We start from the raw sequence: 13,972 nt of genomic DNA, 5'->3' as shown, positions 1-13,972 counted from the left end.
TGTCGGTCATTACGTTCACGGTATGGGCTTGAAAGTAGGGCTTGAGCTTGCGAGCCGCCGTGACCAACGCAAAAGCGAGTTTCTCCATAGGTTGGTATCTTTCCTCGGCACCGCGGAGCGCCCGGCTGGCGTAGTACACGGGCTTCTGTGCCCTGTCCTCCTCTCTGATTAAGGCCGCGCTGACGGCCACAGTGGAGACGGCCAAATAGAGGAAGAGCTCTTCACCTGGTTGCGAGGGGCTCAGTAGAGGTGGTGAAGATAGATAGGTTTTTAACTCCTCGAATGCTCGTTGACACTCGTCCGTCCACTCGAATGACTTTTTCAATGTTCGGAAGAAAGGTAAACATTTGTCCGTCGCTCTCGACACGAATCTATTCAATGCCGCTACCTTGCCGTTAAGGCTCTGTACTTCCTTCACGTTTCTCGGGGGGGCCATCTCCATTATGGCTCGGATTTTGTCCGGGTTAGCTTCAATCCCCCTTTGAGATACCATGAATCCTAGGAATTTTCCTGCCGTTACACCAAACGCGCACTTTCCTGGATTGAGTTTCATGTTGTAGGATCGGAGTGTGCCGAATGTTTCCTTGAGATCTTCCAAATGGTCTTCCTCCTTCCGGCTCTTCACCAGCATGTCGTCGACATAAACTTGGACGTTCCTCCCGATTTGCTGTGCGAACATCTTGTTCATTAGCCTCTGGTATGTTGCCCCTGCATTCTTCAGACCGAATGGCATTACTTTGTAACAGAAGAGACCTTGACTGGTTACAAACGAAGTCTTCTCCTGGTCGTCCTCGTGCATGCGGATCTGGTTATAACCCGAGAAAGCATCCATGAAGCTTAGCAATTGGTGTTGAGCCGTCGAGTCCACTAGGATGTCGACCCTTGGAAGGGGATAGCTATCTTTGGGGCATGCTTTGTTAAGATCGGTGAAGTCCACGCACATCCGCCATTTGCCACTCGTTTTCTTCACCATTACCACATTCGCTAGCCAATCGGGGTAGTAGACTTCCCTGATGAAGCTTGCATCTTGGAGTTTGCGGACCTCTTCCGCTATTGCTTGGTCTCGTTCCGGGGCGAATACTCTCTTCTTTTGTCGGACGGGTGGAAACGAGGGCAACACGTTCAACTTATGTACCATGACCGAGGGATCGATTCCTGGCATATCGTCATGGCTCCAGGCGAACACATCCTTATTGCTTCTCAAGAAAGCCACGAGCTCTTGACGGATTGCGGGTTTTGCAAACGTTCCGATCCTGGTCGTTCGGTCTGGATTGGAACCGTCGAGAGTTATCTCCTCTAGCTTCTCTGTAGGTTCTGTCGTCGTTCGGTGCTCTTCTATGTTCAAAGCCTGGATCTGGTCTTCCACCTCCATCATAGCTACGTAGCATTCTCGTGCGGCAATTTGACTTCCGCGTAGCTCTCCTACCCCATACTCTGTTGGGAACTTGATCATCAGGTGGTAAGTTGATGTTGCCGCCTTCCACGAGTTGAGCGTGGGTCGCCCAATAATAGCATTGTAGGCTGACGAGCAATCGACCACCAAGAATGTTACGTCCTTGGTGATTTGTTGTGGGTAATCTCCTACCGTCACCGATAACGTGACTGCGCCCAAAGGGAAGATTCTACTCCCTCCGAAACCAACGAGCGGGGCGTTTGTTGGTATCAGCAGCTCCCTTTCAATCCTCATTTGTTGGAACGCCGGATAATACAAGATGTCGGCCGAACTACCGTTGTCGACCAACACTCGGTGGATGTTGTAATCGCCTGCCCGCAAGGTGACGACGAGGGCATCGTCGTGTGGATGGTGTAGGCGCCTTGCATCCTCTTCCGAGAACCCGATAATAGGGCCTTCCCTTCTTGCCATCTTTGGCACTGTGCCTGCTAATTGGACATTCTGTACCATCCGAAGGTACGTTTTGCGAGCCTTTTTGGACGATCCGGCCGCAGCTGTTCCTCCAATTATCATCCTTATGTCCCCTATTGGGGGCCTTGGCCGCTCGTTTTCTCGACGGGGGTGTTGTTCTTGTTGGGGTTGATCCATTCTTTCCTTGCTGACGAACTTCTTCAGCTTTCCTTGTCGGATAAGGTTTTCGATTTGTTGCTTCAAGTCGTAACAATCGGCAGTGTTGTGACCATGGTCACGGTGGAAGCGGCAATATTTGTCTCTTGACCTTTTGTTGGGATCACTCTTCAGCTTTCCCGGAAACGTCAGGGATCCTTCGTCCTTAATCTGCATTAGGACTTGGTCTATCGGAGCGGTCAACGGGGTGAAACTTGTGAACCTTCCACCCATGGGTTTTGGACGTCTCTCGTCCCTTCGATCTCCCATCCGTCCTTTTTTCCGCCCCTGGTCCTGTCGGGGATCCTCTTGTCTGTCTCTTTTCTTCGGTCTGTCTTCTCTTGCTAGTAGAGCGTCTTCAGCGTTCATATACTTGGTGGCCCTGTAAAGCACCTCCGACATTGTCTTTGGGTCGTTTTTGTATAGGGAGAACAAAAACTTACCCCCCTTCAGCCCGTTTGTGAACGCGGCCACCAATATTTTGTCGTCGGCTTCGTCAATCGAGAGCGCTTCTTTATTGAAGCGTGATATGTAGGCCCGTAACGTCTCCTCCTCTCTCTGCTTGATGTTCATCAGACAAGCCGTGGATTTCTTGTACCGATGTCCTCCAATGAAGTGTGTAGTGAACTGAGCGCTCAGCTCCTTGAAGGTGCCGATGGAGTTTGGTGTTAGTCGGCTGAACCAAATCCTTGCCGCGCCCTTCAGGGTTGTAGGGAATGCCCTACACATAATTGCGTCCGCCACTCCCTGAAGGTGCATCAGGGTCTTGAAGGTCTCTAGGTGATCGAGGGGGTCCTTGACTCCGTCATAACTGTCCATGCTCGGCATGCGGAACTTACTCGGCAGGAGGAAGGAGTTGACGGACGCCGTAAATGGCGAGTCAGTCCGGTTGACAAGGTCGTCAAGATCGCTGGACACTCGCCCCTTGAGAGCGTTCATCAGGACTTCCATCTGTTCCTTCATCGCCTACATCTCCGCGATGATGGGTTGTGGAGCTGTGTCCGTCACTGAGGGGATGCTAGCGTCCCGTCGCACTTGTTTGCTCGGGGCGTTACTCTCCTGTGGTCCGTCATTATTTCTCCTTTCCTCACTGTTCCCTTCTTGATCTTCTCCTTGGCTATTCACGGCTGCACTCTTTTGATTCAGCTGCTCCGTCAGGTCGTGGTTTTGTTTGGTGAGGCGCTCCACGGCTGCGGCGAGCGTCTTGACCTGTCTCTCAAGGGCAGTCGTAGGAGCTTCTTCTTGGACGTCATTTGTGGTTGCCATCGAGCGCGTGAGTACCATGTAACTCCTTTATCTAGGAAATGTTACCGTACCCGGTCGCCCTTCCCACAGACGGCGCCAACTGATGACGTCGAAAACCGTCACCAATGGGTCACACCGTACTCGCGACTCGAATTGAACCTGCACGACGAAACAAACTAAAGAATCCTTCAGAGAGCACCGGTGTGGTGCCGGCCAAAGACTCTCCGACGGTCAAGTTAGAATTCCTCTGTTTTACTTAGTGCGTTAGAGAGGGTTCATAAAAGCATACCTCGATTTCTGTGGGTATTACGCCTTTTATAGTGATAAGGGGTTGACTTTCCCTTTTTGGTTCCCACATCTTTTCAATGTGGGACTCTATTCCCAATTCTTCCAAACGTGGTGAGCAAGGATTCTCATTACCGGACCATGGGCCCTTGCTGCGTCAGTAGTGATGGGCCTTCAAAGCTGGGACCATACTTACGCAGGCCCAAGAGACCCAATCCGTCAGGCCCATTAAGGTAAGCCCATCATGCCCAATATTTTATCATCTTCATTAGTGTTTTATTTAAAATTTTAAATAATATATTACATATAAAGGTCAAAAGGAAGGAGTTTGGGGCAATTGTTGCCCTACCCTAAAGGTTTTCAGTTTGCTCATAGTTTAAAGAGCACAAGGGGAAATTGCCCCATTTCAAAATTTAATGAAAAGGCTAGAATGATCACAAATTTCCGTGTGATTGATATTAGAATAAATGGTCACATGTAAGTTTTCTAACTCCAAAAACATAAATTTCTGCCTTAAGTAATACAATCCTACCGGTGTGCATCCAACTCACGAACAAAACGAAACTAATTCAACTCAATCTAAGCTAATGTCTCAAATTGCTTTTCATGGGTTGGTGTGTTGGAAATTTAATTTATGTCTCAAGTTAGGTTGGGTTCAGGTTGATAGTTGTTTTAACCCTTCTAATCTAACTTAACCTGCAATTGTGAGAGACAGCGCCCCTGACCCGTTTTTATAGGATGTTGGGCCAAACTCACGTGAATGGGTGAAATCGTGTTATTGCCTCTCAAAATGGAGGTTCAACTAGTTATATTTTCCCCTTTAAATTAAGGGTTTTACAATGGAGTTGCTACTTCTTTAATTATTGAAATAAATAAGAAAATCAAAATTGAAAAATTCATCATTTTATTAATTTGTAATTGAATTTACATTGATCATAGGAAAATTACATGGTTTTGGTCTTAGGTACTATCTAAGATAAAGTACATGGTTTTGTTTCCTAGTTACAATCTAAAAATCGAAAATTACATGGATAAGCATTTGATCTACTAACCCTTAATCTAAGTTCGGATGCTATGTTACAAGGTAGGAAGGTGTTAGGCACCCACATTACCCGGTGAAACCAGTCTTCTAAATTATAGTGGCCAACATTCATATCACACCATCTAATATGTTATCAATCAATTTGCATGTTGAATTTAATGTGTGTGCATGTAATAAACCCTAATTTAATTTATTAAGCATGACATTTGGATTGAAAAATAAACTCTAGTGAATATGTGTGGATAATGATATCCTAGATTTAAGAATTAAAAAAAATTATTAAACAAACATCTTTTTCATGTTTTTTGATGTGGATTTAAGATCGAAACTAGTGTTATGCATGAACATGTGATGAATAACCAAGAACATATGAAGAACACACAAGAACATTTAAGAACATTCAAACATATTCAAGAGAATTTAAATAGTGGCCAACATTCATATCACACCATCTAATATGTTATCAATCAATTTGCATGTTGAATTTAATGTGTGTGCATGTAATAAACCCTAATTTAATTTATTAAGCATGACATTTGGATTGAAAAATAAACTCTAGTGAATATGTGTGGATAATGATATCCTAGATTTAAGAATTTAAAAAAATTATTAAACAAACATCTTTTTCATGTTTTTTGATGTGGATTTAAGATCGAAACTAGTGTTATGCATGAACATGTGATGAATAACCAAGAACATATGAAGAACACACAAGAACATTTAAGAACATTCAAACATATTCAAGAGAATTTAAATAGTGGCCAACATTCATATCACACCATCTAATATGTTATCAATCAATTTGCATGTTGAATTTAATGTGTGTGCATGTAATAAACCCTAATTTAATTTATTAAGCATGACATTTGGATTGAAAAATAAACTCTAGTGAATATGTGTGGATAATGATATCCTAGATTTAAGAATTTAAAAAAATTATTAAACAAACATCTTTTTCATGTTTTTTGATGTGGATTTAAGATCGAAACTAGTGTTATGCATGAACATGTGATGAATAACCAAGAACATATGAAGAACACACAAGAACATTTAAGAACATTCAAACATATTCAAGAGAATTTAAATAGTTACTATCATGCTTTAATCCTAAATTCTCATCGTGGCAACACAAAAAACAAGTTAGGGAAAGGGATTATACCTTCATGCAAGATCCATATGGTGAAGGAGGAAACTCTTGGTAGAGGTCCTAAAGGTGGAGGAAAAGAAGAGTTAGGAGAAGAAGAGTGAGTCTCACTCAATACCTTGAGTCTCAGGAAGACCAAGATATGACAAGACTACTCAACTTCATTAGAACTCAAGAGAGGGGAAGAGAGGGGGTTTTTGTGTTTTGGAATGAAGGAGAGGGGGGTTTATATACTAGTGGTGGAGGAAATATGAATGGAATGCCATTTAATGAGGGTTGACAAAGAATCATGAACCTAGACCTCATTTTAGCCTTTGGGGAAATCTGGTGCATTAAATGTGGAGATTGATGAGAGTGAGGAGCAAGCAAAGTTTGATTTTCCCGTAGCTGCTGTAACAGCCTGTATAGTCAATTTCGAAAAATCATATCTGACTCAATTCTGATCGGAATTGTCTCATTCTTATGCTCAAATTGAAGCCCCAAATGTCTAGTTTCTGGGAAAATTAACCTTATTCATATATTCAAAATATTCTGAGAGATATTGATGAAATGGTGAGCAGAAGTCATTTGTTAGAAAATAATTTCAACATAATTAATATTAATAGGTCCCAAATTAGCTCCCAATTAACATTAAATGGCTCCAGTCACTCTCATTTCAGACTTAATTGGTTCCAAATTTACCTTAATTTAAAGATAATTTCACAAATTACTCATTTAATAATTAATATCTAACTATCTAATTAATTAGTTGTATACAACCTCGCCATAAAATGTAGTCCTAATCAATCAAATTAGGGCACATCATTGATCTCAAATTGATTACACTTATAATCAATTGAAATCAATTATTCATAATCATATATAGTCGAACTCAATTTGTGATAGTGCATCTCAGTCATTAAAACTTGATTTGATGATAATTTTCAATTTAGTGATCCGATTAGGGCTTATGACCAATCGTTTTGATCGTTACAACATCAAGATCATTTTGATTAAATGAGATTAAGGATCTAATGACCAGAATCAAGATGCATATTTCCAAGGCAAAATTACCCTTTTAACCTCCATGTGAGGTAAAATGCGGGTTGCAAAATGGGGTGTCAACAACAATATATATAAGTTTATTTTATTACCCTTATTTTAATTTTAATTTTTTTTATTTGATTTGGTATTTAAAAATTAGTTCTTAATGATTTTGGAAATTTACCATATAATTTAGACATATTATTTGAACTAATAATTTATTAAAAAATTAGTTAAATACTTGATGGAATTTTAGTTTTCTTACAAGATATAAACATGTAAACTCGACCAATCCAATCCTACCCATATACATCCCATAATGTCAGTCACACAAAAAATGGAAAAGAGTGACGTTAATGAAAAGCCAGCCAAGTAAGTGAGAGGGATTTTTCCATCAAATTTCTTGAAGAAGGTTAGTGATAAGTGACCATGTGGTTGGCAGCTACACAATGGGGCAAGTTATTCGAAAATTTTAATAGGGTTTTGGACTTAATTACTAAAGTACATCTCGTTTAATCCTTTTTGTCTAGCAACCCGTCTAATATCATTATCAAAGGAAAATATATAAAATAAAATTACTATCTAAATCATACCTTTTATTTTAAAATTTCATAAATCATACCTAATCATATAAGGTTTCAAAGGCTTAGAAAATTATTTAATCCTTCATTTGATATAAAAATAGATAAATATTGTAATAGGTAAAAATTAACTCAATACAATGTATTTATATTATTTCGAAAGAACCATACATAAAATCCAGGAATAACAATACCACTAGGGGATATTACAAAGGGAATACTCAAGTATCTCTTATCACATACACAGTGGCAGCACCACATTGTATCCAAGGGGTTCAAATGACCCCTCTGCCTTGGAAATTTTTTATTTTATTTTATTTTTTTTTTACATATAGTATTTAAAAAATTTTAAACTTAAGGGTTCAGATTAAATTTTTTTTAAATTAAATTGATGCCATGTTATTATTTTGTTAGCCACGTAGGTATTAGGACTAATGACGGTTAACAAAATGACTAATTATGCTTATTTTTTAAACATAAGGAACCAATAGTAGTCACTTGAAATTTGATGGACTACTAGCATTTAACTGCTCAGTAGGCAAACTTTAGGAATCAATAGTGTATTTTGGCCAAAATTTATAATTTTCAATTAATCGTAACAGAGTGAAGGATCATATTGACAACAGTTTAAAAAAAAAAGATAATTTCCCCAAATTTGTATCGTACAATTTGAACTTTGATTTACAAAGAAAGACATTGGAACTTTTTTATCATAGATATTTCTTTTTTTGGGAGATAAATTTTATTTTTTTATACAAGATAGAAATTCTATTCTAACCTGATCTAAGTGTATATGTGTATAAAATAATAGGTTTATGAATTATTTTCACATTATATTTAAAAGTTAACACATTAATTCTTTTCTAAAAATAGTGAAATTTATAGTTGATGTAGTATCAACTATCAAGTGTCCGATTAAAACTAAAAAGGCTTTATAGAGTGCAGTATTTGACTTTATATATTTATTGATAATTACTAAGTTGGGCAGTTGGACTACATGTGCATGGCCGTACATGCTTGCATTTTAAGTGATAATAACTAATTAAAGTATGACAAACCAAATCTATAAATCATTTGATTTTTAAGTTGCTTACTTTTTTTTACCATTAATTAAATAAGACATTAATTTTAGAGTATTACGATCCTAAGTAATAAATTAGCAATGTGATTCAAATGTGACAAAAGAATTTTCATATGTGATGTTGGAATTGCACAATGTGAGGATGAAACCGTCAAATGTAAGAAAAAAAATAAGGAAACCATCAAATGTGACAAAAGAATTGTCATATATGATATTGGAATTGCACAATGTGAGGATGAAACCATTAAATGTGATGTTTTGATAACCTGGTATAGCAAGTTGCCTACTAGTGGGTACTATACCAAAAAAAAAAAGTGTACAACAGAATTACCTATATTTAAGATAGTAATAGTATTTATATTATGGACTGTTAAGTGATTTATTTATTTGTATGATACTTTACTTTCAAGTAATCAAGTACTGGATAAATTTTGTTATTTATTTATTTATTTATTTTGTAAATTTTATATTATTATGTGGATTATAAATATTTCAGATAGTAATTAGTATTTAGAGCGTGGAATGTAGAGTGATTTATCTTTATCATTTTTTTTTCTTTTTGCATAGTACTTTAATTTCAAAAACTCAAGTACTGGGTAAATTTTATTTTTCACTTTTTTTTTCTTTTGTAAATTTTTATATTATTATGTGGATTATAAATATTTGAGATAGTAATTAGATTTAGAGAATGGACTATGTAGTGATTTATCTTTATCATTTTTTCTTTTCTTTCTTTTCCTGTTTGTATGGTACTTTACTTTCCAGAATTTAAGTGTTGGGTAAAAAAAAAAAATTCATTTTTTTTTCTTTTGTAAATTTTATATTATTAAGTGGATTATAAATATTTAAGATAGTAATTACTATTTAGAGTGTGGACTCCGGAGTGATTTATCTTTTCCTTTTCTTTTTCTTTTAGTATGATATTTTACTTTCAAAAAATCAAGTACTGGTAATTTTTTTCTACTTTTTTTTTTCTTTTGTAAATTTATATTATTAAGTGGATTATAAATATTTAAGATAGTAATTAATATTTAGTTTGTAGATTGTGGAGAGATTTTTCTTTTTCTTTTTGTATAGGACTTTACTTTCAAGGAATCAAGTACTGGGTAAATTTTTTTTTTTTTACTTTTTTTTTTCTTTTGTAAATTTTATATTATCAAGTGGATTATAAATATTTAAAATAGTAATGAGTATGTAGATTGTGAGCTGTGAAGTGATTTATCTTTATATTTTTTTTTGTATGGTACTTTACTTTTAAGAAATCAAATATTAGGTAAATTTTTTTTTTCACTTTTTTTTTTCTTTTGTAAATTTTATATTATTAAGTGGATTATAAATATTTAAGATAGTAATTAGTATTTAGAGTGTGGAATGTGAAGTGATTTATCTTTATCCTTTTTTTTTCTTTTTCTTTTTGTATGGTACTTTATTTTCAAGAAATAAAGTATTGGGTAATTTCTTTTCACTTTTTTTGTTCTTTTGTAAATTTTATATTATTAAGTGGATTATAAATATTTAAGATTGTAATTAGTATTTAGATTATGGACTGTGAAGTGATTTATCTTTTTCTTTTTTCTTTTTGTATGATACTTTATTTTCAAGAAATCAAGTACTGGGTAAATTTTTTTCACATTTTTTTTTTCTTTTGTAAATTTTATATTATTAAGTGGATTATAAATATTTAAGATAGTAATTAATATTTAGAGTGTTGATTGTGGAATGATTTATCTTTTTTTTTCTTTCTTTCTTTTTGTATGGTACTTTACGTTTAAGAAATCAAATACTGGGTAATTTTTTTTTCATTTGTAAATTTTATATTATTAAATTAATTATAAATATTTAAGATAGTAATTAGTATTTAGAGTATGGATTGTGGACTGATTTATTTTTTTCTTTTTCTTTTTGTATGATACTTTACTTTCAAGAAATCAAGTAATTAGCAATTTTTTTGTAAATTTTATATTATTAAGTGGATTATAAATATTGGAGTCATTTTTTAGGTCCTAAGAGTATTCCAGTCACTTTTTAGGTTACCAGGTCATTTTAGTCATTTTCTTTTGTTTCAATGTCATTTTGGTCATTTTTTTTTCGTCCTAGGGGTATTTTGGTCTCACTCTTAAATTTATTAATTTGGGAGTGAGATCGAGTTGTTTTGGTAATACAATTTATTTCATACAAATACACACTCACACAAAATAATTTTAATTCATGCATTGATCAATAACTGAAAGCAACCAATCTGATGCCAAATACTTTTAACATTTAATAACTATTACATCCATTTTAAAGGGGAATATCTATTCTTCAATTTAAAGTATAGTTATTCTAATGTAATAACTAATTCATGTAATAAAAATGCAACCAAATAACCGAATTGTTATTACACATGAATAACTATTTCATTATAGGAGCTATTACAGCATACTAAACGTACCCTTAAAATTTATATAATTGAAATACCAATTTTTTAAAGGAAAATTTATGTAAATTACTTAATTGGCAATATGTGGAACCTAATCCACAGCCCATTTGGGGAGTTCTCTGATTTCTTCTTGGATCAAAGATGAATTCAAATCATTTAGCCCATCTTAATGGGCTTTTTTGGAGGCATTTGGGCCTATCTTCACAAAATTGTTAAACATCGTTTTTTCACTTACCAATAATCACTTACCATATTAGCAGTTTGTAAATTTTTTTGTAAAAAAAATTGTATTTCTAGCATTTTACTATTAGTATTACTGAGGAATAAAGAGGATTTCTATTTGGTGATGGGTTGCTAGATTTGTGGGAGCGGTTTTTTTTTGTGGTGCTCTTTGGAGAATTTGGTGGGTATATATATATATATATATATATATATATATTGGCTTGTTGGGGTTTGCCTTGGTATGGTGGCATTACCTTTGCAGTGCATGGCATTAGAAGAAAAAAAAATTACTATAATTACCCCGAATTTAGATTGTGTGCAATTTGAACTTTGGCCTAGAATGAGAGATACTGGAACTTTTGCATTATATAGGTTTTTTTTTAATTTTTAATTTTTTATAATTTAATAATTTGAGGTAAGGGGATTTGAACTTGATATCTATATGTCTCTGTTAAAAACATTAGGATGTATCAATTAAGTTACATGGTTTTTGGAATTTGCATATCATGTATTTCAGTTTTGGGTAGATGTAATTTAATCAACATCTACAATTTGATATGACATTAAATATGATGTTATCACATTTATAACATCCTTCTCAAAAAAAAAAAAAATTTATAACATGATAAATAGATTTATGAATTATTTTCGTTTTCAATTTTAAAAATTAATGCATCAATTATTTTCTAAAAATAGTAAAATTTATATTCAGTATGGTATCAAGTGTTCCATGAAACTAAAAATGCTTTAAAGAGTGCATTATTTACTTTATATATTATTTGAGAAAAGTTATGGATGAGCTAAAGGCATTTTTTATGAGAAAAGAGAAAAAGTAATTAATGTTTTGATAGTTTTTTCTATTTCTCATTAAAATGATACCAAAACTTTCTTTAAATAGTTTATTACTAATTGTCCTAACATGCATGACTCATATTACATCTATAATGATTACTGAGTATTACAAAGGTAGCAACAACTGCACTACTGATCATTAGAAGGTAACATTCATGCAATTACAAATTATTGTTTAGTGTGTCTTAGCAAAAAACACAGAAAACAAAAAACTCAAGAAGCCTTTAATTTTTTCATTTTTTGATAATTAACTGAGAAAAGACTTTATTAAAACACAAATATAAAACAAAAGGAAATTCTAGGGCTTCTCCTTCTCAGTAACATTTGCAAGAAAGAAGCCTTTATTGAAAACAAGAGCTGAGACACCACACATGACACATCCATTTAAAAGATTGCTTTGAAAAAGCAAATTTCTGCCTTCGCAATATTTAAAATGTTCATCAGCAGAGGTTTGAACTTGAACACGGGGATCATCATCAGCTTGCGCTACAACTAAGACAATCAGAATGGACATTGTTATCATCGCAACTCTCTTCATATAATTTCCATCCATGACATTTTTTTTTTTTTCCTGTATAGAAATTTTCGTTTTTGGTTTTCAAGATGAGCTAAGGCTGTCATTTCTTAGATCTTAATCATTTATGGTGCATGAAATATATGGTTATTTAAATGTGTAATAGTTTAATTTGGAAAAGCCATTTATTCTTATAAAGATGTATAATATTTTAATTTTGAAAGCTATTTATTCTTATAAAGAGTTTTTATTTGCACAATTTAAAAAAAAAAATTAGTTGCTTGAAATGGTGAGTATGATAAAGTATGACAGTGTTTGAGTTGGTACTGGACCATTTAAGAAAAAACAATTTGAAAGAAAGATGTGATGCTTACGGGAAAGTATGAAAGAGAAATAATGGACAAAAATGACATTTTGAAATCGCCAAAGACAAGGTCAATTTACATTTGTATTTTCTTCCCGAATTGGAGAGGTTTATTTTTGGTGGCCCGGGTTAAAAATAGTCCGGACCACCAATATTCCCCACCCTTTTCTCTGTACCAAATAATTACAATTTAACCTAGTGGGTTGGCCGGTTGGACACTCGATCTCAAAGTGGCTGTCTTGAATTTGACTAAGAGTTCTTTAGTTCAAGTTTGGGTACCAGCACTTTGAAAAAACTCCTTAGGCCAGTGATTTACCCCGCTATGGGCCCACCTATCGCGAACAGAGACTACTGGTTGAAAGTTTGGAAGAAATACTGTGGGAAACCAAAAATGATAATAATAATAATAATTTGTGTTTTCTCACTAACTTTCCCATCTCCTTTTCGCTTCACCCTCTTTTCACCTCCAACCAATGAACCAAACACATACTTAGGTATAATGAGTTTTTGTAAGGCATACTGTCACAATTACTATTTTACATTTGACAAAAGTTTTTGCTACTTAAATGCATTTTTGGATACTAATAAGGTAAAAATGTGATCTTAGTTTTAATTTTAAAAAAGTGGCATTGAAATAAATTATATTTGAAACCTATTCTAAAGCACTCATAAATTATATTTGAAACCTATTCTAAAGCACTCATGTTGTGGTTCCTCAAAAAAAAGCACTCATGATTTGATTTTTAATGGAATTCCATGGAAAGCTGTGTTCGCTTTCACCATCTAGGCTCTATGGAAACACATAAACAGGGTAGTCTTTGAAAACACTACTCTTAATGCCAACCTTCATAGTATAAGCACAAGGCAAGCAATTCACTATTTCCTCTATACTGAAAAATCTCTGAGAACCAGAAGATTTAGGGCAAATGCAGGTTAAGTGGAGTAAGCCCAGGGAGGGATGGTGCTTCTCTAGGGAACCCAAGGAAAGTTGGGGGAGGAGGATTAATTTGTGATCACAGGGGAGCATGGTTGAGAGGTTTCAGTTGAGGCATTGGCTTTACTACAAGTGTAAGGTTGAGCTTTGGGCCCTTAGAGATGGCTTGCTATTGGCAGTCTAAATGGGGATCCTCTATTTAGA

Source organism: Quercus robur, chromosome 5 (assembly GCF_932294415.1).
Source record: "Quercus robur chromosome 5, dhQueRobu3.1, whole genome shotgun sequence".
In the NCBI taxonomy this organism is placed as follows: domain Eukaryota; kingdom Viridiplantae; phylum Streptophyta; class Magnoliopsida; order Fagales; family Fagaceae; genus Quercus; species Quercus robur.
Note: the sequence above shows the minus strand (reverse complement) of the source record.